The sequence below is a fragment of the Glycine max genome, chromosome 16, assembly GCF_000004515.6.
Source record: "Glycine max cultivar Williams 82 chromosome 16, Glycine_max_v4.0, whole genome shotgun sequence".
Taxonomy (NCBI): Eukaryota; Viridiplantae; Streptophyta; class Magnoliopsida; order Fabales; family Fabaceae; genus Glycine; species Glycine max.
This window is the reverse complement of record NC_038252.2, coordinates 13924037-13947488: the sequence shown is the minus strand read 5'-3', so window position 1 is coordinate 13947488 and position 23452 is coordinate 13924037. Positions and strand designations below refer to the sequence as shown.

Genomic DNA, 23452 nt, shown 5'->3' with positions numbered 1-23452 from the left:
CACTCACAAACTCATCTCAAGCTCTCAGACGGCTTCCTCTTCAAGCTCTGGTCTCTGCAGATCTTCACACAACAAAATCTCTCAAAACTCTCTTGAACTTGAACCTTTCTCTCTCTAGAATCACTAGACATGTAAAGCTTCAGCTCTCAGCCCAAACTCCCTTCACAAAATATGATTTCAGGCTTAAATAGGTGGCCTTGTTTGTGCTCGTGCGCTTAGCGCAATTCTGAACCGCTTAGCGCACATTAGTGAATTTCGACTTAGCGCGTGCTTTTCTCGCTCAATGGATGGACTGAAGTGGTGCACTTAGTGAGATGAAGCAGTGCACTCAGCGAACCTGTATAGCTCATCTTCTTCTAGATTCTTCCTTGCGCTTAGCCAATGAATGTTTCACTTAGCGGATGTTCGATAAGCCAACCTGTTGGCTTAGCAAGAAGGTGAAAAACAACACTTTTTAAAGTCCCCTAATTAACCTTAAATTGAGAGAAAATGATTATTAAACACACAAAATGGAAGTACTAAGTATTTATTACCTATACTTAACAAAAAGTACTTATAAAACTACAAAATAACCATAAACTGGGGAAGTTTGATACAATTTACATAGGTTTTATACACAAAAGTTAGTCGTATTCATCGACTAACATCTATTCAATCTTTTCTTTTGAAAAAAAATCTTTTTATACTTATCTTGATGCTTTTCTTGAAGTTCTTGCATATCTTGAGTCTTCTCTTGAATCTTCACTTGGATCTTAATTCTTGATTGAACGACTCTATGATTCTTGAAACTTGTTTGACTCTTGATTCTTGACTTGAGTCTTTGGCATCATCAAAATAAACTTGGAAAGCTTTGCTTCCACATTTTTGAGTTGGGCAAAAGGAACCATACCCACCAAAGTTTGCACCGGACAACAAATACTTCTCTTTGATTTCTCAGTACAAGGTTTGAGTTTTATTATTCCAGTCATGTTTAATTGTTTTATAAAATCTACAATAATTAGACAAAAGTAGGTACCTAGTTTTTAGCTCCCACAAAACCATGATTTATCAATAAAATGATTAGTTTATGATAATAAATTTCAAATTTGACTATCCCTTTTGCTAGCAACCATGATTTTGGTTTATGATCATTTGGCATCACATTCACTGCTTATCCTGATTTTTACCATTATTTTGAGGGTAAATATAAAATGTACCATGGACTATCCTATTAAAGTTCAGATTCTGCATCCATATGCCATTTGATATCTCAATTTTTAAAAAGAGCCCAAGTTTCTCCCTTTCTAGGATATACTTTATAAGTACAATGCCCAATCTTTTCACAAGCAATCAGATGAGAGAACATCAGACGATCTTCAATGGTATCAGTGATGCCAAGTTTATGTTTCCCATAAGCAATTGGCAATTCCTCTTCTACCTAGTGCACCTGATTTTTCTCATCTGGATCTGGTTCAAACCATGTTATCAGCAACTTGAATCCAGGAGACAACTTTTTTTATTACATCATAGAATCTAGGCATACCATCTATAGTATCATAAATAGCCCAAATCTGCCCAACAAAAAAAGACCCCTCTTTCTTGTCTTTGTCAAAGTCACTGAACTTTGCGTCTGGGTAAACAAAATCATCTGGTTGACTTCGGGGGTGAATGCTCTGAAGGCTTGTCTAACTTTGAGCTGCCCACTGCCTGTTGTTTTCTCACCTCCTTAATTTCTTCATCTATATTTTGTAAGCTCTCTTCAAAATAAAAGTTTTGCTTCTGCTCTTTAGAATCAGTGTTGCTGACAGATTCGGCACTTTCACTTGACTGTGCTACTTGCTTTCTCTTCCTCTTTCCATTTAGCTTTACAGAGACATCAACAGTGGGACCTTTTTTCTTATGTGATTCTGTATTGGACCTGCGAGTATGCAAATTACCTTGAGATCAGCACCAACATTGAAAGCACCATGATTTTGACTATGGTTCTGCACACCAAAAGCTTGCTGACCAAAAGAACTCTTTGAGCTTCCCCAATCAGCTTAAATGCAGCTTTTGCACCAGCAAACTTGTTTTTGTTAGAATGAAGTTGGAGGGCGAACTTCCTGTATTGCTTCTTAATTGTTGTATCATTAGCCGTCAACTCAATTTCTGCAGAATTTTATACCAGTTCATTTGATTGTTAAACAATTTATGCTTAGCAGAGCAATGCACATCACAAACAATAAGCATTTGAGTGATATTCTCCATGTCAGGATATAGCTGCTGAGCCTTAATAGCAAATTTTCAAGCGCCATTGAAATCTTTATTTTGCATTTTCTTTTCAGCAAGTTCCTTGGCCCTTATGGCCTCTTCTTTATTGCACTCCATAAAAGATCAAGAGTTCAAATAATCTTTAAAAAAGGAAGGAGTTGTTGATATCACAAACAAGTTTCCAAACATAAAATTAATGCATATATGGATCATATACTTCAATTCTTTAGGAAAATATCCATACCGTCAGTGGCCTTACCATTGTCATCCCTAGCCATGCGCCCCATGAAAGAAATGTGAGCAACTTGAACCTCTCCATAAGTGTTAGGGAAGGTAGTCCAATGCGTTCTCACAGGCCTAGTCACAACCACTTGCCTCTTTACTTCCTCAGATCTTAGATACCTCAAAATCTTAACAAGGAGTCAAAAGCCTAAACTATAGTGATTACAATAAAAAAAATCCACAAAATCCAGATTTTTGATCCGAAAATATTTTATAAAGAATATTGATACATAAACATTCTCCAATCATTGCCCGTATAGAAAACATTCCTATGTTGGCTTCTAATATAACTCTTGGAAAAGATGCAAGAGCCTCAACTTCAGCTTGACATGTAGAACACTCATCATTCACACTTATGCCAATTCTCATTCTCTTTGCATTTGTGAATATGCTTTCATGACTAATCTTCCATATGAACATTCTAATTCTTTCCGGACCTGGCCATCTATGCAGCAGCTTAAATAAGTTAATATCAGAAGTCACTTGCAGATCACAAAAAACACTATAAGCTAACTTCAAATCAAAGGAACCATCAACAAATCCTTTCAAAGCTATTGTATCCAAACCAGCTTCTGTTCTTGGAGTGCTCATACCTAATATGTTACAAATAAAGGACACAGATAAATAATTATGAAAATTATTGTATCATAATAACACTCAACTGAGACATTCAGCACATCTTCTAGGACATCCATGGATACAATACTCAATAAGGAATCACAATTCCTTATGTAGTATATTGTCTCTCTAGAATTTCACTTTGGATCCATCACCCAACACACAAACCGTATTTCTGCAAAACACCTCCCAAGTGACAACCCGTGCCTTCCCTAAACATAAACTTCCTTTATCCTTAGGGCAACATATTAGGTATGACAAGGGTGATAAGTCGTGCCTCATACACTAACAAATTGGAGGACATATCGTTAGCGGCACGTGTGACAAGGGTGGATAGCTCCACCGCCTGTTGCCCTAACTCCACAACCATTGCTTTCTTGTTTGGTTAGGGTTCTTCCCAATCTGTTGTGTTGTGTTATATCTCACTATATTTATTTTGTATGTCATTAATGTGCCTTGCATTAGATTCAACTTTTGTTCGTAATGAGTGAACCTTAGATTCCCGTTTGAGATTGAATACAATGATTCTTGCGAAAAGTTTGCATTATTCATTGTATTGAATCTTGAATTGTCCGTTTGGACAGTTTGGGGAGACTCACATTTTTATGGTACATTCATGTGTTAAGGTTAACATTATTTTGTTTAATTTGATGAAATTACGGTACAATGCATTTCTAGTTGTTCTCTGAGTGCATACTTGATTATCAATGAATTAATGTCATCGATTTCATGTCGTATACTTGGAGACCAATGTGAAATGCTGCCGAAATTTCATCAAATTTAACAAAATAAGATTAACCTTCATGCATGAATGTGCCATAAAAATGTGTCTTCCTGAATGGCATAGGGCCACACCTTAAATAAAAAAGTGAGATATCATGCATTGAATGAGTTCTGGAGTATGAAGGAGTTATTTTTTAGATGGATCGAAGTCAGATGAATGAAATTCGTTTGAGCCCTGCGTATGAGGAAGGCGTGGAACAGTTCCTACAATTTGCTTCAGAAAGAATTCGACCAGATGAAAATGGAAAGTTTTTTTGTTCGTGCATAAATTGTTTGAACGGGAAAAAGCAAAAATTCAACGACATATGGGACCATCTCTTGTGTGATTGAATTAAGAGGAATTATATGACGTGGATATGGCATGGTGAAATGACAGACATGTAGAGTGGGCCCCAATCTGAAATGTTTGATGTAGAAATGGGAGATTGCTTGGAGGATATTATTGGTGACCTTGGACAAGAGTCTTTTCAGCAAGCACATGCCCCTATGTATGATACATTACAAAGTGATTCAAAGAAGCCTTTGTATCCAGGGTGCAACAATTTGTTGACGCTGTTGTTGGTGGTGTTAAGTCTGGTTAATGTGAAGGCCAAATATGGGTGGAGTGACAAAAGCTTTAGTTCACTGGAGTCTCCAAGAAGGTGTTGAGGGAATCAACATCAAATTTTATCAGGTGCCCTCGAACCCTAACTTGCTTGGGAAACTTGTCGTCAGGGACATATAGATTTGCATAGAATTCCTTCACAATTACCACACCAATGCTTCCCTCAGTCAAGTTGGTCAGCTGTTTATGCTAGTTTCTTCTAATCAATTCTCTTCTGAAATCATCAAACTCAGTGATATACAGCTTGACATTTCTTTCTGGCAGAATGTTTCTAGCAAGCACATTATCTGAGTAACAGTCCGAGGCCTCCTGTGATACAAATCGTGATCTATCATAACCGGCCTGAAACGCTAAAGATGTGGCTTTTCTCTTACAGGAAGCCATCTGCAATACAAAAGAATCAAAAATCAAGATTAGACAGGAATTTATTCAAATTAAAAAAAATGAAAATAAAACTGAAAATCAGACTTGGCGCTTAGCGCAAGTGACTCGCTTAGCGCGCCTTAGGAAAAATGACTCGTGCGCTAACCCCAATAGCCATGCGCTTAGCGAGTGAAAACAGATTCAATTTTTCCTGCAGAATTGGCTTAGCGAGCAGGCTCGCTAAGCCCAATTCCACAAATTTTCAAAACAGAGAAGGATTTGCGCTTAGCGCGGCAAGGCGCAACTACTCTACTAAACAGCACTGGCTTAGCGAGCAAGCTCGCTAAGCCCAACTCCAACAATTTGAAAAACAGAGAGATAATTGTGCTTAGCGTGACAGGGCACGCTTAGTGCACAACAAAACACAAATTTCTAAGTGTTTGAGAACACATTACTCGCTTAGCACACATAAGCGCTTAGCAAGTTTATAAGCAATTGAATTTTCAATCAGAGAAGATGAACGCACTTAGTGGGACATGGCCGCGCTTAGCGAGCTCATCTAGAAATCCAAATGTTCAACAAAAATGATGAACTCGCTTAGCGCACTCATCGCGATTTCCAAAAAAAAGTAGGGGCTTCTCACCCTTCCACTTAGGCCCCTATTAGGCCATCGAACCCTAATCAAAACAAGCATATTAGGCCCCTATTAGCGCACTCATCGCGATTTTGGGCTTAGCGCGAAGGTATGCGCTGAGCGAGTTCTGTAGCTTTGATTAGCCCTGCAACTCTCGCTTAGTGGGCCAAGGCCGCGCTTAGCAAATAAAGTGCTCCTTAAATGCAGTAGTGGCCCGCACTGAGCGTGTCCGTCTTGCTTAGCGCTATTCCAAACAGAGAAGGAATTGGGCTTAGCGAGAGCACTCACTTAGCCTAATTCTCAAAATTAATCAGATAGAAAAGAATAGCACTTAGCGCATCAACATGCTTAGCGAGACCAGACTTGCGTGCTTAGCGAGATAACTAGCTTAGCCCAATTCCAAAAATTAAATGAACAGAGAGTCTATTAGGCTTAGCGCATAGGTCATGCGCTTAGCGGGACCATACAGCTAATGATTAGGGGTCAATGTGCTTAGCGCGAACAATAGCTCGCTTAGCGCATGAAGAAGATTGTGGTTAGCGCGAGGAGTGCGCTTAGCGAGTGGACAACAAGAATAAAATTTCAAGTTATTTTTCTGTCCACAACTTCATAAAAGCATTTTAACCCATTTTCCAATACTAGACATGCCGAGTTCAAACAATCATAAACAATCAAACTTAACTAAATGCAAGAAAAACAGAATTAAAAGGGGCTGGGTTGCCTCCCAGTAAGCGCTCTTTTAACGTCATTAGCTTGATGCAAAAGTCTTTGTCAGCCCAAATCAAGCTTGGTTCTCTCCTTCTAAACCTTTTCTTCACTCTCCTTCACCTCTAGACAAATATTCTGGTCCAGCAATTTCCTTTCTTCACCAAATAGCTCAAAGTTGATCTTTTGGTCTTCAGTACCTATTTCTAGCTTCTTCTTTCCCATGTCTACTACATAGCTTGCAGTAGCCATAAATGGACGTCCCAAAATTAAGGGAATATATGTATCTTCCTCTATGTCCATTACCAAAAAGTCAGCAGGAAAAATAAGGTGTTTGACCCGAACCAAAACATCTTCTATCACTCCATATGATCAAGTGATGGAGCGATCTACTAACTGTAAAGTCATCCTAGTCGACATTATCTCCAACTCTCCAAGCCTCCGACACATGGAAAGTTGCATCAAATTAATACTGGCTCCAGAATCAATAAGAGTCTTGCCAACAGAAACTTCACCAATTTTGCACGGAATAGTCACACTCCCAGGATATTTGTGCTTAGGTGGAAGAATTCTCTCAATTATAGCACTGCAGTTCCCTTCCATAATAATGTTTTCACTATGAATGTACTTATTCTTCCGTGTGAGCATATCTATTAAAAACTTAGATTATAGCGACATTTGTTGAAGAGCTTCTCCAAAGGGCATAATAATCTCTAATTTCTTGAAGATATCAAGGAAACGAGCCAGATGTCGTTCCTTGTCTTTCTTTGTTGGTACCAATGGATATGGCACCTCCTCCCTTTTGCTTGGACTTGCCTCCTTTCTCTTTTCTCTAGCCAGCTCACTCTTGGTCTTTTTCTTCTCTTCTTTTCTCTCATTCTTTTTTTCTTTCTCATTCTTTTCATTTTCTTTTTCTTTCTCTCTTTCTTTTTCTTTCTTTTCCTTCTCACTTATTTCTTTTTCACTCACAATTATTGGTATCTCCTTCTGCTGATTATATTCTGCTTCCACTTCTTCCTTAGTCTTTGATCGAGGCCGTACCCGAATCAAATAAACATGAAAATGCAGTAACTAGGAAGTGATCCTAGGTCGTTTCCCAACGAGCAATGACAAACCAAATGTTCATAATATACTTGCGCAGTAACAGTAACGATTGGGGGGGGGGGTTTGTTTGTTTCGAGATTAAAGAGCAGAACAAGTAAACTGGAATATGAAACTACTAATATTAAAAATGGGTTGTTTCCTCTGATTCAGAAGCCATTCTCTTATCCTGGTTCATGGAGAATTCGTCCCTAACAGTCAACCACTTAATCCAACCCTATTTCAATTTACTGAGCGAAAATCAACTTAGGGTTGTCAATACGTGATTAGGCACAACATACACCAGTTACCCCTTCGTCCATTAAGCATGAACGCAAGTTAGGCTCAGAGGCAACTAATCAAACACGAAGCGTGCACTGATTAATGTTCACGAATTTGGGATAACTGGTGAAGGGAAAACTGCCAGGAAACCACATTACAAACGAAACCTCAAAGAGAGTTGGGCTTCGTCCTTAAAAGGAAACAACACTAGAAAAACTAGCCTTCCATAGATTCTAACAGAACACGCAAATGAAACATGAAGCAGAAACGTAAATGAGAGTAGAAGAAGAAGCAAGAACGAAATTGTAGAATGAAACACTGAACAACATAAAATCCGGATTAAGCCCAATGTTTCATTAATTTCCTAATTAACTAAGGTAAGCACTGCTTAATTTGCCCTCTTCAAGTCCATAACCAAAATCCGGATTAAGCCCAATGTTTCATTAATTCCTGAAATTAGATTAAAAACATCAAATTAGCTAAATGAGCCCAAATAATAAAACTGCCTGATTAATTGACAATTAAGACCAACCAGTAATTAAAATGGTGCAAAAAAGGGTTTAGAAAATAGAAGAAAATGATGGCACATCAAAACCCCCCATACTTAGCCTTTTGCACTCTTGGGCAAAATGAAACAAAGAACAAAATCCAAGGATATCAAAGAGAGACAAACAAAAACATTCACATATTTCTCAATGAACATCAAGGAACGAAAGGAATGGGTAACATCTAACATAAGGAGATCCAAAAAGTCAAGACATTCATGAAAATCATCCAAGCAACCCAATCATGGCAAAATAGTTAATCAGCTCAAGAATGAAAAGTGATAAAGCCTCACAAGATATACACTCTATCTCTCAAGTGTCTAGGCTACTATTTACCCTCAAAGCACCCATGAAAGCAAACACCACATAAACTTGGCAAGATTCTAAAATTGACAATCAACCCATAAACACAAGCACATGAGGATCAAAAGGTCTTTTAAGGTTGTAATGGGGCCAAGGACAAGGTATGGAAAAATATGGAATAAGTGGCTAAATCCCAAAGGAATAGAGGAGCAATGGGGAATAAGTGCATATTAAGAAAAAATAAGAAAATAAAAAGAAGTAAAGATAAAATTTTAACATAAAGAGTAGAACCAAGAGTTTCATTATTCTTGTGCCATTTAAGATCTTATTCACTAAACTTTATTGCTTTTCTTTTTCTTTTTTCGAATTTTTTTTTATAGCCTTTGAGAAACAACATTTCATTCAGCATGTCCAACATTTAACCAATATACAATGTACATCAAGTATGGCCCAAAATACATCATGAAGCATAGCCAATAAAACAAGTTATCCAATGAAACAAAAACCCCCCACACTTATTCCCAAAACAATTCCAAAGCTCCAAAATTCCTTAAGGATATGGTGATATCATGGTTTTTTCATTTAAGGCTTGTAGTGAGCTTCAAAACAAGGAAAGGGAAACAAGGCTCAAAAGGGCTATCAAAGGAATTAATTCAAGGTAAGTCCATTTGGCTAGAAGCTTATAAGAACAAAATTGCCTCAATCATTTCCAAATATGCATGTGAATTAGGAAGCATCAACAAGAATCAAGCCAAGGCTATTGTGCAAGCAATCAATGGGGCAAAACACACCAAATGATTATGATGATGGATGACTCAAATTCTCACAAAGGTAAACTCATCACTTTCAAATTGATCTTTCAAAACTATCACGACATGTAGAGGAGAATCAAGGATTTCAAGTCACAAAATGTCAAGAACTTTTATTTTCAAAACAATTACCCATTTCTTGAACATATCCTATAATTCAAAGAAAAACATGCAAAGTCATACATGCACACAAAATTGACCCAAAATATTAAACTAAAAATCCAACGAAACTAACAACATTAACAAATTAACACAACTAACAAATTAACAAAACCAACAAAACTAGCAAAACCAAAGAACACTCCCCCCCCCCCCCATACTTAAACAACACATTGTCCTCAATGTAGCACAATTAAAAGATTAAAAACAATTAAATCATCAAATAGAATCGGACAAGTGTAATAAAAGCAAAGAAGGAGATAGGAAAAGAAAAACTCCCTAAGTCATCGTGGAGGAAGAGTAGGGTGGAGTAAGGAAGTCTCTTCCACCACTACGTCCACTAACGAAGGGTTCGTGAGGAATGGCTTAAGTCGATGTCCGTTGACCTTGAAGCTCTTGTTTGTGGAGTCGCTTTTGATCTCAACTGTACCATAAGGAAAAAACATTAGTAACAACAAAAGGACCAATCCACTTAGACCTCAACTTACCACTCATGAGTCCAAGCCTAGAATTATACAATAACACTTTTTGCCCAACCATGAAGTCCTTCTTAACTACCATGCTATCATGGAACTTCTTGGTCTTTTCTTTGTAGAACTTGGCATTCTCGTAGGCTTCTAGGCGGATTTCATCTAACTCACTGAATTGCAACTTTCTTTCCTCACCAGCTTGATCCATAGAGAAGTTTCAAGTCTTCACTGCCCAATAAGCTTTGTGCTCAATTTCCACTGGAAGATGACATGCCTTTCCAAAGACAACCCGATAAGGAGACATTCCTATGGGTGCTTTGTAGGCAGTCCGATGTGCCCAGAGAGCATCATCAATCCTGGTACTCCAATCTTTCCTGTTTGGCTGCACAATCTTCTCTAAAATTCTCTTGATTTCTCGTTTAGAAATTTCTGCCTGTCCATTGGTCTGGGGGTGGTATGGTGTGGATACCCTGTGTACCACCCCGTACTTTTTAAGCAGGGCATGCATTGTCCTGTTGCAAAAATGGGTTCCTTGATCACTAACAATTGCTTTAGGTACTCCAAACCTGCAAAATAGATTAGACCTGACAAAGTCTGCAACAACTTTAGCATCATTAGTTCTAGTGGGCTTGGCTTCCACCCATTTTGAAACATAGTCAACTGCAAGGAGAATGTAAACATAACCAAAAGAGACAGGAAAAGGGCCCATGAAATCTATACCCCAGACATCAAACACCTCACAGAATAGCATAGGTTGCTGAGGCATTTGTTGTCGCCATGTAAGTGTATTTCCTGCTCTCTGACACTACTCACAAGTGTTGCAGATCTTCCACGCATCTTTAAAGATGGTGGGCCAATAAAAACCACAATCAAGCACTTTGCGAGTTGTCCTTTGAACACCCAAATGACCTCCCGGTGCGGAAGAATGACAGAACTGCAGGACTGAGTCAGTCTCATGATCTGGAATGCATCGTCTAATTACTTGATCACTGCACAATTTCCACAAGTAGGGGTCATCCCAAATAAAATGCTTAGCATCACTTTTAATTTTATCTCTTTGGGCCTTAGATGCTAAGGGAGGAAAAACAGAGGCAACTAAATAATTGACAATGTTAGCAAACCAGGGAGTAGAAAGAGAGTCAGAAATACTATACAGTATATACAAATGATCATCCGAGAAATCATCCCGAATGGGTGAATCCGCATCTGATACACGTTCGATCCGACTCAAATGATCAGCAACTAGATTTTGTGCTCCGCTCCTATCACGAATCTCCAAGTCAAACTCTTGGAGCCAGAGCATCCATCGGATCAACCTAGGCTTAGAATCAGCCTTCTTCAACAAGTACTTTAGAGCTGCATGGTCAGTGTAAACAATAATGCGGGTACCAAGCAAATAAGATCGAAATTTTTCAAGAGCAAAAACTATGGCTAGAAGCTCTTTCTCAGTAGTAGTATAATTCGCTTGGGCAGCATCTAAAGTCCTAGAAGCATAATATATCACCCTGGGCAATTTATCAATTTTCTGAGCAAGGACAGCCCCCAATGCATAATTTGATGCATCACACATAAGCTCAAAAGGGGCTGTCCAATCGGGTGCCTAGATGATGGGGGTGGTAGTCAGAGCTCTTTTGAGGCAATCAAAAGCCTCTTTGCATCTGTCATTAAAGTCAAACTCCACCTCCTTTTGCAACAAGTTGGACAGTGGAAGGGCTACTTTGCTAAAATCCCTTATAAAGCGCCTATAGAATCCTGCATGACCAAGAAAAGATCGCACCTCTCGCACACAAGAGGGGTAAGGCAATTGTGAAATAACAGAAATTTTTGCAGGATCTACTTCAATACCCTTATTGGAAATAATGTGGCCTAAAACTATACCTTGCTCAACCATAAAATGACATTTTTCAAAATTTAGAACAAGGTTAGTTTCAATGCATCTATTCAAAACTTTTTCCAAACTATTCAAACAACCATCAAAAGAGGATCCATATACAGTGAAATCATCCATAAACACCTCTATGCAATTTTCTAAAAAATCACTGAAAATACTAATCGTGCACCGCTGGAAGGTACCAGTGGCATTGCACAGGCCGAAAGGCATCCTCCTATAGGCAAAAGTGTCGAAGGGGTAGGTGAATGTGGTCTTTTCCTGATCCTCAAGAGCAATAGTAATTTGCATATAACCAGAAAAACCATCAAGGAAACAGTAGTGGGATTTACCTGCCAGGCATTCAAGCATCTGGTCAATGAATGGCAGGGGAAAATGGTCCTTTTTGGTAACCTGGTTCAGCCTCCTATAGTCAATGCAGACTCTCCAACTGTTCTGCACCCGAGTAGGAATCAGCTCCTCCTTCTCATTTTTTATCACAGTGAGGCCGGTCTTCTTCGAGACTACCTGGACGGGACTCACCCATTGGCTGTCGGAGATAGGATAAATGATTCCAGCTTGCAAAAGCTTGGTTATCTCCTTCTTCACTACATCAAGAATCACCGGGTTGAGTCTTCTTTGTGGCTGTCTTACTGGTTTAGCCCCATCCTCTAAATTTATTCGATGCATACATGTGGATGGGCTAATACCAGGAATGTCCGCCAGGGTCCAGCCTATAGCCTTCTTATGCTTCTTGAGAACTGACAACAACTTCTCCTCTTGCTCATCAGCAAGGGAGGCCGATATAATCACTGGAAAACTCTTGCTATCATCCAAGTAAGCGTATTTTAAATTTGATGGCAGAGGCTTCAATTCTGGTGTGGTCGGTTGGATAGTGGTAGAAGGAGATGGTTTCTCAGCCTTTACCTTATACATAAAGTCAGAGGTATGTGTACTTCCTGAAACATGGTTAGTCCCATCTGACTCTATAAAATCAATCTCGAGAGGTAAAACACCACCACCAGACATACAATCCATATCACTCTCAGATTCACTCTCAGCATCAAATTCAGACATATGATCAAGTACAATTTCAGACTCAATGCATGAAGAGTGAGAGGCATGTAGATTAGAATAAAGATCAGTCATGTATTCATCAACAACTTGGTCAATTATTTCAGCACGAAATACAGAAAGATCTTCAGATGGGTATTTCATAGCATCCAGAATATTAAAATGAATAGTTATATCACCAAACTCCATGGATAGTGTGCCTGCATAAACATCTATCTAAGTTCTAGCAGTTTTCATAAAGGGTCTGCCTAGAATGATGGGAATTGATCCTTGAGAAAATCCATCTTCCATATTCAAAATATAAAAATCAACAGGGAAAATCAGTTCACCAACTCTAACTAAGACATCTTCTATGAAACCAACAGTGTAGGCAACACTTCTATTAGCTAAATGAATTACCACATCAGTTGACTGCAAGGGACCTAGAGATAGAGAATTAAAAATAGACAGAGGCATAACACTAACAGAAGCTCCTAAATCTAGCATGGCATTGTCAAACTTATTATTCCCAGTAATACAAGGTATGCTGAATGTACCTGGATCTTTGCATTTTTCAAGAATTTGAGGAACAAATTTACCAATCAATGCGAAGACATTTCTGCCCATGCTAATTCGTTCACTTCCTTTAAGCTTCCGCTTATTAGTGCACAACTCCTTCAAGAATTTAGCATACCTTGGAATTTGCTTTATTGCATCCAACAGAGGTATGTTTACCTCTACTTTTCTAAATGTTTCCAAGATCTCTTTCTTTGTCTCTTCCATTTTTTTGTTGGAAACTGCTCTTGGAGGGAATGGAAGAGGGGGAATGTGCTGCTTCTGCAAATCAGAATTACCTGTGGAAGAAGATTCACCTGCACAGAAATTGTTAGGTAAATTTTTGTCATCACCTTTTTCTGGAGTAGAGTGAAGTTTGGCAGGTTCATTTGCAGATGAGGAAGGTGCTACGGGTTGAGGTCCTTGACACTGACACTGCTTTCCCGACCGCAATGAAATGGCACTGACATTTTTGGGATTTTGGATAGCTTGAGAAGGTAGCTTGTCAGAATTCTGGGACTGTTGTTGATTCAATTGTGTAGCTAATTGTCCCATCTGATTAGTCAAGCTCTGAATGGATGCTCTGGTCTCTTGTTGAAACTGCATGTTTTGCATAGTCATTTGCCTCACAAGTTCTTCGAGGGAAGGTTGTGTAGGGGCCTCAACTGTTGGCTGTTTCTGGGGTTGTTGCTGTTGTTGGATTGGTGGAGGAATGTATGGTCTGCTTGGGCCAGCAGCATTTTGGAAGGAAGGAGCAGGTTGCTGTTGTTGTTGCTGAGGGCTGGACCATCTGAGATTAGGGTGATTCCACCATCCAGGGTTGTATCTGTTGCTGGAGAGGTCATAATTGTTCTGCTGTGGTTGATTTTGCTGCTGAGGTTGAGGAGGTCTATTGTAAATATTTGCAGCATAAGCTTCAGGCTGCTCAATTGCTCCAGGTTGTTGCATGGAAGGCCAAAGGTCTGTATGGTGGTCAGCAGCGGAGCACAAACCACAAACCCTTGCGACAGGTACATATTTCTGATTCAAGGCCAGCTGGGTTACCAAGTTAACCAATGCATCCAGTTTGCCTTCAAGCTTCTTAGTCTCAGATGATGCAGCTGAGTTTGTAGCTACCTCATGCACTCCTCTAATAACTATGGCATCATTTCTGGCGCTAAACTGCTGGGAGTTGGAAGCCATCTTCTCAATTAAATTTCTGGCTTCAGCAGGAGTCATGTCCAAGGGCTCCACCGCTGGCAGCATCTATCATACTTCTCTCTATATTACTGAGTCCTTCATAAAAATATTGGAGAAGAAGCTGCTCCGAAATCTGATGGTGAGAGCAACTGGCACATAGTTTTTTAAATCGCTCTCAGTACCCATACAGGCTCTCTCCACTGAGTTTTCTAATACCTAAGTGATCGGTACCCGAATCAAATAAACATGAAAATGCAGTAACTAGGAAGTGATCCTAGGTCGTTTCCCAACGAGCAGTGACAAGCCAAATGTTCATAATATACTTGCAGTAACAGTAACGATGGGGGGGGGGTTTGGTTGTTTGGTAATTAAAGAGCAGAACAAATAAAATGGAATACAAAACTACTAATATTAAAAACGGGTTGTTTCCTCTGATTCAGAAGCCACTCTCTTATCCTGGGTTATGGAGAATTCGTCCCTAACAGTCAACCACTTAATCCAACCCTATTTCAATTTACTAAGCGAAAATCAACTTAGGGTTTTCAATACGTGATTAGGCACCACATACACCAGTTAGCCCTTCGTCCATTAAGCATGAACGCAAGTTAGGCTCAGAGGCAATTAATCGAACACGAAGCGTGCACTGATTAATATTCACGAAATTGGGATAACTGGTGAAGGGAAAACTGCCAGGAAACCACATTACAAACGAAACCTCAAAGAGAGTTGGGCTTCGTCCTCAAAAGGAAACAACACCAGAAAATCTAGCCTTCAATGGATTCAAACAGAAAACGCAAATGAAACATGAAGCAGAAACGTAAATGAACAAGAACATAAATGAACAGAAACGTAAATGAAAGTAGAAGAAGAAGCAAGAATGAACTCGTAATTAGAAGCAGAAAACGGAAATTTGCATTAAGAACGAAAACTGTAACAAGGGCACAGAAAAACGTGAAAACCTAAAACCAAAGCTCTGAATAATGAAAATAGCATAGCAGAATAGAATGCCCTACACGAATCCCAAGGCAGCTATTTAAAAAGAGTCACTCAAAGTCACTGGGCCCTATTACAATACTCTGGCCCAAAACGAAATAAACACTGAACAACATAAAATAAAATTGCGAAATTTCCTAATTAGAAATCAACTAAGGTAAGCGCTGCTTTATTTGCCCTCTTCAAGTCCACAACCAAAATCCGGATTAAGCCCAATGTTTCATTAATTCCTGAAATTAGATTAAAAACATCAAATTAGCCAAATGAGCCCAAATAATAAAACTGCCTAATTAATTGACAATTAAGACCAATCAATAATTAAAATGGTGCAAAAAGGGTTTATAAAATAGAAGAAAATGATGGCACATCACTAAGATATCTTTCCTAATGGTTGTGGTCCTGGAAGCAGGGGAAAAATTTTCTAAGAATACTCTCTTAAGGTCATCCTAGCTCGTGATGGACCTTGGAGCAAGGTAATACAGCCAGTCCTTTGCCACTCCCTCTAATGAATGAGGAAAAGCCTTCAGAAATATGTGATCCTCTTGGACATCTGGGGGTTTCATGGTGGAGCAGACAATATGAAATTCCTTCAAATGTTTGTGCGGGTCTTCACCTGCAAGGCCATGAAACTTTGGAAGCAAATGAATCAGTCCAGTTTTAAGAACATATGGGACATCCTCATCAGGGTATTGGATGCACAAGCTTTCGTAGGTGAAATCAGGTGCATCCATTTCCCTTAGAGTCCTCTCACGGGGTGGAGGTTGTGCCATGTTCTCAGAATGTGCAAAATCAGAATGCTCAAAATTATAATGCTCCAAATCAGGATGTTCAAAATCACTAATAACAGAATGCACAGATTCACCAGTAATGGAATGCTCAGGATGATCAAAAGGTATAAAATGATGCCTAACTAATCTATGAAATGTCCTATCTATCTCAGGGTCAAAGGGTTGTAAGTCAGATGGATTGCCTCTAGTCATACACTACATTCAGCATGCACAACTAGTTGCCTTGTCATGTAAATAAAGGTGCAGGTTTGAACTACAGCTACCCTCAAATGATATCCAAATGACTTGAAATTTTGTTAGCAACCTTATAAAATGATGAGAAGATAGCACAAAAAATTTCAGGCAAAAATTCAAAGTCTAACTATGGAAGCTAAAAATGGTAGGTTAAGAAAAATAAGTGAATAAAACTTGAAAAATAAAAAACTTTTGACAGAATCACTATTTTTGGACGATGGAGAACTCAGCCAGCCTACATCTGGCTACCACGGCGTAGGAAATTTTTTTCTACCCCAAATACATATATAATAATTGCGATTCTGATAACCGGAGTAAAAGTTATGGCCGTTTGAAGTTTTGACAAATACAAAATTTGCTACTTTTTTGGAACTTTCAAATCTGACCAAACTAAAGGCTCTAGCTATTTTTCCCACAAAATATAGGTTAAAAGAAGTTACCACAAAAAAATTCAGCCAAAAATAACAACCCTAGCTACTAAAACAAAAAATCTCAAATAATTCAGCATGGGTGGTTGCTAAAATTCGTCTCTACTTGATTTCTACTACTACTCTGTTTTGCCGCAAGCAAAAGTGGTCGCTAAGTCCGTCGCAAAACACTATTCACAGCAAAACACCCAACACTGAAACAGAGCAAACACTTAATGGGAAAACTGAAACAGAACACACACTAAACAAAATACCAGGACACTAAACAACACTAACACACATACTATCACAATACTAGCAATTAAACATAAAACACGAAAGGATTAAACACACAACACTAGCTAGCTATTATGAACCTTTGGACACTGCTCCCCGGCAACGGGGCCAAATTTGATCAAGGCCGTACCCGAATCAAATAAACATGAAAATGCAGTAACTAGGAAGTGATCCTAGGTCGTTTCCCAACGAGCAATGACAAACCAAATGTTCATAATATACTTGCGCAGTAACAGTAACGATTGGGGGGGGTTGTTTGTTTCGTGATTAAAGAGCAGACCAAGTAAACTGGAATATGAAACTACTAATATTAAAAACGGGTTGTTTCCTTTGATTCAGAAGCCATTCTCTTATCCTGGGTTATGGAGAATTCGTCCCTAACAGTCAACCACTTAATCCAACCCTATTTCAATTTACTAAGCGAAAATCAACTTAGGGTTGTCAATACGTGATTAGGCACCACATACACCAGTTACCCCTTCGTCCATTAAGCATGAACGCAAGTTAGGCTCAGAGGCAATTAATCGAACACGAAGCGTGCACTGATTAATGTTCACGAATTTGGGATAACTGGTGAAGGGAAAACTGCCAGGAAACCACATTACAAACGAAACCTCAAAGAGAGTTGGGCTTCGTCCTTAAAAGGAAACAACACTAGAAAAACTAGCCTTCCATAGATTCAAACAGAAAACGCAAATGAAACATGAAGGAGAAATGTAAATGAACAGAAACGTAAATGAACAGAAATGTAAATGAAACAGAAACGTAAATGAGAGTAGAAGAAGAAGCAAGAACGAAATTGTAATTAGAAGCAGAAAATGGAAAATTGCATTAAGAACGAAAACAATAGCCTTAGAACAGAAAAACGTGAAAACCTAAAACAAAAGCTCTGAATAATAAAATAGCATCACAGAATAGCCTTGCACGAATCCCAAGGCTGCTATTTAAAAAGAGTCACTCAAAGTCACTGGGCCCTATTACAATACTCTGGCCCAAAACGAAATAAACACTGAACAACATAAAATAAAATTGCGAAATTTCCTAATTAGAAATTAACTAAGGTAAGCGCTGCTTTATTTGCCTTCTTCAAGTCCATAACCAAAATCCGGATTAAGCCCAATGTTTCATTAATTCCTGAAATTAGATTAAAAACATCAAATTAGCTAAATGAGCCCAAATAATAAAACTGCCTGATTAATTGACAATTAAGACCAATCAGTAATTAAAATGGTGCAAAAAAGGGTTTAGAAAATAGAAGAAAATGATGGCACATCAGTCTTGCTCAAAAGTTCCACCACTGGGTCAATTTCTGGTTCAGTTACTAGCTGTTGTTTTTCTTCACCTATCTTCTTCTCACCTTCATTCATGCTCACCATTTTGCTTCTAGTCATAACAGCCTTGCATTCATCCTTAGGATTCTTCTCTGTTGGCTCCAAAGCTGCTTGACGGTCAGTCTGCCAGTTGCTTTGCCAATTGTCCCACCTGGACTTTTAGATTCTTGATGGCTGACCAGTGCTCTTTTGATTGGACATGGATACTTGCATGAAATGAGCAAGAGTCTCTTCCATCTTCGTTGTTTTGTCATAGAGACCTGGCCTTTGTTGCGGTGGACTGTTTGGTGGCCCACCTTGGTCTTTATTGAATTGATTACCAGGGTGAGTTCTCCACTATCCCTGTTGCTGATTATATTGCTGGCCATGTTGAAATCCAGAATATCCACCTGCATTAAAGGTTGGTCTTGGCTAGTCATGTGTTGTATCTTTTGTGGGAATGTAGCAGCCAGAATCATGTGCTCCACCACATATAAGACAACCTCTAGCCTCCAACCTGCAAAACAGAAGAGGGTGAAGGTTGTCTAGCATGCAATTGAGTTGGCAACTTACTTAGTGTTTCAGTTAAATTTTCAAGTTGCTTGGATAGCAACTTGTTTTGGGCCAACAAAGCGTCCTACGATGAAAGCTCCAGCTGGCTTCTTTTGGTTGGGATGTGTGCTCTATCATGCAAGATTGGGTGGTCAATAGTAGCCATATTCTCAATTAATTCCATGGCTTCTTCAGGGGTCTTCAATTTTATTTTTCCCCCTAGAAGAATCTAAAAGTTTCTTGGATTATGGCCTTAACCTACCAATGAAAATATTGAGCTGGATTGGTTATGAAAATCCATGAGTAGGCATCTTTCTTAGAAACCCACGAAATCTTTCCAAAGCCTCACTCAAGGACTCATCTGGAAATTGATGAAAGGATGAGATGCAGCTTTTCCTTCAACAGTCTTGGACTCTGGGAAGTATTTCTTCAAGAATTTTTCAACCACTTCATCCCAAGTCTTAAGATTGTTACCTTTAAATGAATAGATCCATGACTTCGATTTCAACTTCTGCTGCTTGAGATTCCCTGGATGTAGGTGAATTAGAAGTTGATGACTCAGAAAAGTGAACCTCTTCAAGGATTGATGCTACTGTTATGTCGTGCAAAAGCTTTCTTTTTCTCTCTGCGTTGTTTCTTTTGAAGGTTGCTTCAATTTCTAAATCCAATGGAACCAATTCGCCTGTAGAAGATCTACGCATGCAAACACTAACAGGAATAGCAGTTAACCAATTCAAGAAGAAAATAAATTTTGAACTAAACAAATATTAACAAAAACAAAAATTAATAAATCAAAGAATAATGAATTGATGCCTTCAAACTGAACTAAACTTTCCAAATTGAAAAAGTTCCCCAGCAACGGCGCCAAAATACTTGTTTCACCCTCCGGGATACTACTTGTTTGTGTGGATGCGAAATCTACCGGCAAGTGAACCGGGTCGTCAAGTAAATAATTAAAACGGTGTGAACCAAGTATTGAACTCAGGGAACTTGTTAATTAAGGATGTTTCTCTAATTAAAGATGTTTCTGTGTTCTATGTTGAAGGCTCAAGTACTAAACACCGATGTCTCTTGAGTTTAGCCTAATTCTAATTAAACTTTGTTCGTAGATGTCTGTTGTTGAACTTAGCTTAACTGAACAACTTTATGATCACATCATAATAAAAACTAAATTACCACACTCCGTGTCCAGACATACGGTAACCTAATCCTGCTCTATCAAGTTCTAAGGAGACAATACATCTTTCAATGTTAAAGCCCCTAACAATACACACATATAGGTGATCAAGCCATAAGCATGCAATAATAAAGTACTGATAGAAACAATGAACACATCAAACAACCTTAATTAGATATGGAAAAAGTTTAGATCAATTACTCAGCAAGAATCCCCAACTGAGGGTTCAGCCTTCCAGAGCAAGGAAGCTCCTTTTACAATGAAGAAGAGGAATTAAGAGAAATTGCTTGGTTACAAAGGAGAGGGGATGTCTCTTCCACCTCTAAGAACCTCACAATCACTCAAAAACTCACAAATCTTCTTAAAAGATCAAAACGTGGCTTCTTTGCTCTGTTCTTTGCCTCTGTGTATTTCACTCTTCTAGCTCTTACGGCTATTCAGTGCCCTCTCTCTAGACCCTTTTCATTCTTTGCAAGTCAGGCTTAAAAAAGGGCTCACTGACCTCGATCTCGCGCTTAGCGCCATTCTCGCGCTTAGCGCGAGTAAGTGAACTTTTGCTCAGTGCCAAACTCACACTAAGCCTAAAAGGTGACAAACGACTTGCTGAGCGAGCCAATGACACGCTCAGCGCATGCCTGCATGACATATTCCCTTCCAGATTCTTCCTATCCGCTAAGCGCGTTGATACCTCACTTAGCGGATGACACTCACTAAGCACATTGAGCTCGCTTAGCGAGACATCAACTTTAGCACTTCTTCAAAATAACTCCTTTTTTCCTGAAATTGAAGAGAAATTGACATTAATTCCATACACAAGGCTTCTATTGAGCACAGATAAAAACAAAGAAAAATTTATTTATAATCCTACAAAAAGAGCCATAAATTGAGGAAAATCTATACATTTTGTAAAAGTTTTATATATACTAGTCATATAAGACGACTAACACTGCGCTGGGTCAAAGTCCCACAAGGATACTCTTTAAATATTAAGAGCCTTATGCAGTTAAAGGAGCTTAAGCTGGTAGGGTTAAAGTCTCACGATTGTCACGTGTTGATGCAATAATTGTTAGTCGTGCCTATACGAGACATTTTGCCTAACAAAGTCAGGTTAGCCATAACTCGCCTGTGCTTTTTCTTCAATGCCATATGTAGCAAAGTCCTTGATCCTGTCAATTTTGATGACCTAGAAAATGAGGCCACAATTATACTTTGCTAGTTGGAGATGTATTTTCCTCCTGCTTTCTTTGACATCATGATTCACTTAATTGTTCATCTGGTCAGAGAAATCAAATGTTGTGGTCCTGTTTATTTGCAGTGGATGTACCCGGTTGAGCGATACATGAAGATCTTAAAAGGGTATACCAAGAATCTACATCATCCGGAAACATCTATTGTTGAAAGGTACATTGCAGAAGAAGCCATTGAATTTTGTCCAGAGTACATTGAAAAGGCTAAACCTGTTGGCCTTCCTGAGTCTCGCCATGATGACAGAGTGGGCATTAAGGGTTCAAGAGGACTGCATGTTATCACTCCAAGTGTAGAAGATTTGTTACAAGCTCACTTGTATGTGTTGAACAACAGTAATGAATTTTTGCCATACATACTTCAGCATGAAGCTTTAGTCAAACGAAATAATAAAAAAATGTCAAAGAACTGGGTCTTGAAAAAGCATAACAAGACTTTCTCTGATTGGTTTAAAGATACAATCTTTGCTGATGAAAATGCTTCAGAAACATTAAGAAAGCTAGCAGATGGACCTAAAAAGAAATGTTATAACTTGGCAAGGATATGAAATTATCGCAACATGCCCTTTTGCGGGCGAGCGAAGGTGAGACTCACGGGTACGCTTTCCAAAGGAGGAAAGATGCGCGGAGTCGCCACCAATGTTTATTTTTGGAAAACGACGGAAAAACCAAAGGAAACCGGTCAAAATGAAAATTCTAAGTTCGGGAGTTGTATTTACGTTTGAGGAAGGTATTAACACCTCTCACGTTTGTCTCAAAGGACAACAACCTATTTTTAGAATTGTGGAAATTGTGTTACCTTAACTTTTATTTCTTTTTTATTTTTTTGAGGTCGACAAAAGCGGGGCTTTTGCTCCTATGTACCCTCCATCGAAGAGGAAATCAGACCTACGTAGTTCTTTCTTAAGAGTGAATCAAACAATTCTTTTTACTTGAAAGGTGATTATTTTAAGGCGTTGGACCTTAAAAATGATCCATTTACTGAAATGATAAACTTTCAAAAACCTTTTTTAGTGACCTTTTTATGGACGAGCTTGACTAGGCGAGTTGATTTTAGCCTTAGTTTCACTTTAGTTATTAGTCAATTCGATTAAGAATGAAAAATCCCAAAGAGAAAACGTCCGATTGATTTTTTTTCGCTTCATTTTACTAAAAGGTATTTTTTGATTATTATATTATTATTTTACCTCTTTTTTATTTCCAACATGGTTATGGCACGACCGAACGGTCAGAATTCATTTTAACAAAAACTAACGGATATTACAAATCAAATGATCGATGGAAATTTATTTTATTTTTTTGATTAGGCGAGAAATGACTTAAATAAATGACTGAAGCACGTCAAAAGGGGGTACGAAAAGTAAATGAAAACGAGAATAAAAAATACATGAAACAAAATGGGGACCACCACGGGTACATAGAATGAATTGAAAAGCTCGGTTTGGGGTACTTATCAGTTGAAGACCGAAGAAAACAAAGAACGAACGATGGATGTCAAAGAACGGTTGAAAACCTTCGCGTAATTACTCACGGAAACTTACGGAAACGTTACGGAAGCGCCTCGGCTTGGATTTTCTTCACGGAAACAATTTTCTTCCGCAAATTTAAGAGAATACGAAGTGCCAAGAAGGCTGAACCCTTTCCCTCTTCATTCCTCCCCCTATTTATAGCAAATTAGGGGAGGAGCTTGCCACCCAGCTCGCCCAGGCGAGCAAGGTTGCTTCCTCCAGAAGCAACCGCCTTCTGGAGGAAGAATCTGGAAGGCCCAGGTCGGCCTGATTGCTATTTGTACCCCCCCTTTTTACTAAATGCACCCCCTTTACCTTTTTTGGTAATTCTTTTTCCGTAACGTTACGAAACTTTACGAATTTCGTAACGATACTTATTTTCTTTCCGTAAGGTTACGAATCCTTATGGATCATGTATTTAC

The 23452-nt window shown here is 38.8% G+C and overlaps 1 pseudogene; it reads right to left on the bottom strand.

Annotated features, from left to right (window-relative positions):
- Positions 1-1210: 1210 nt before the first annotated feature.
- LOC102666407 (uncharacterized) lies at positions 1211-3102 on the bottom strand (annotated as a pseudogene).
- Positions 3103-23452: the final 20350 nt, after the last annotated feature.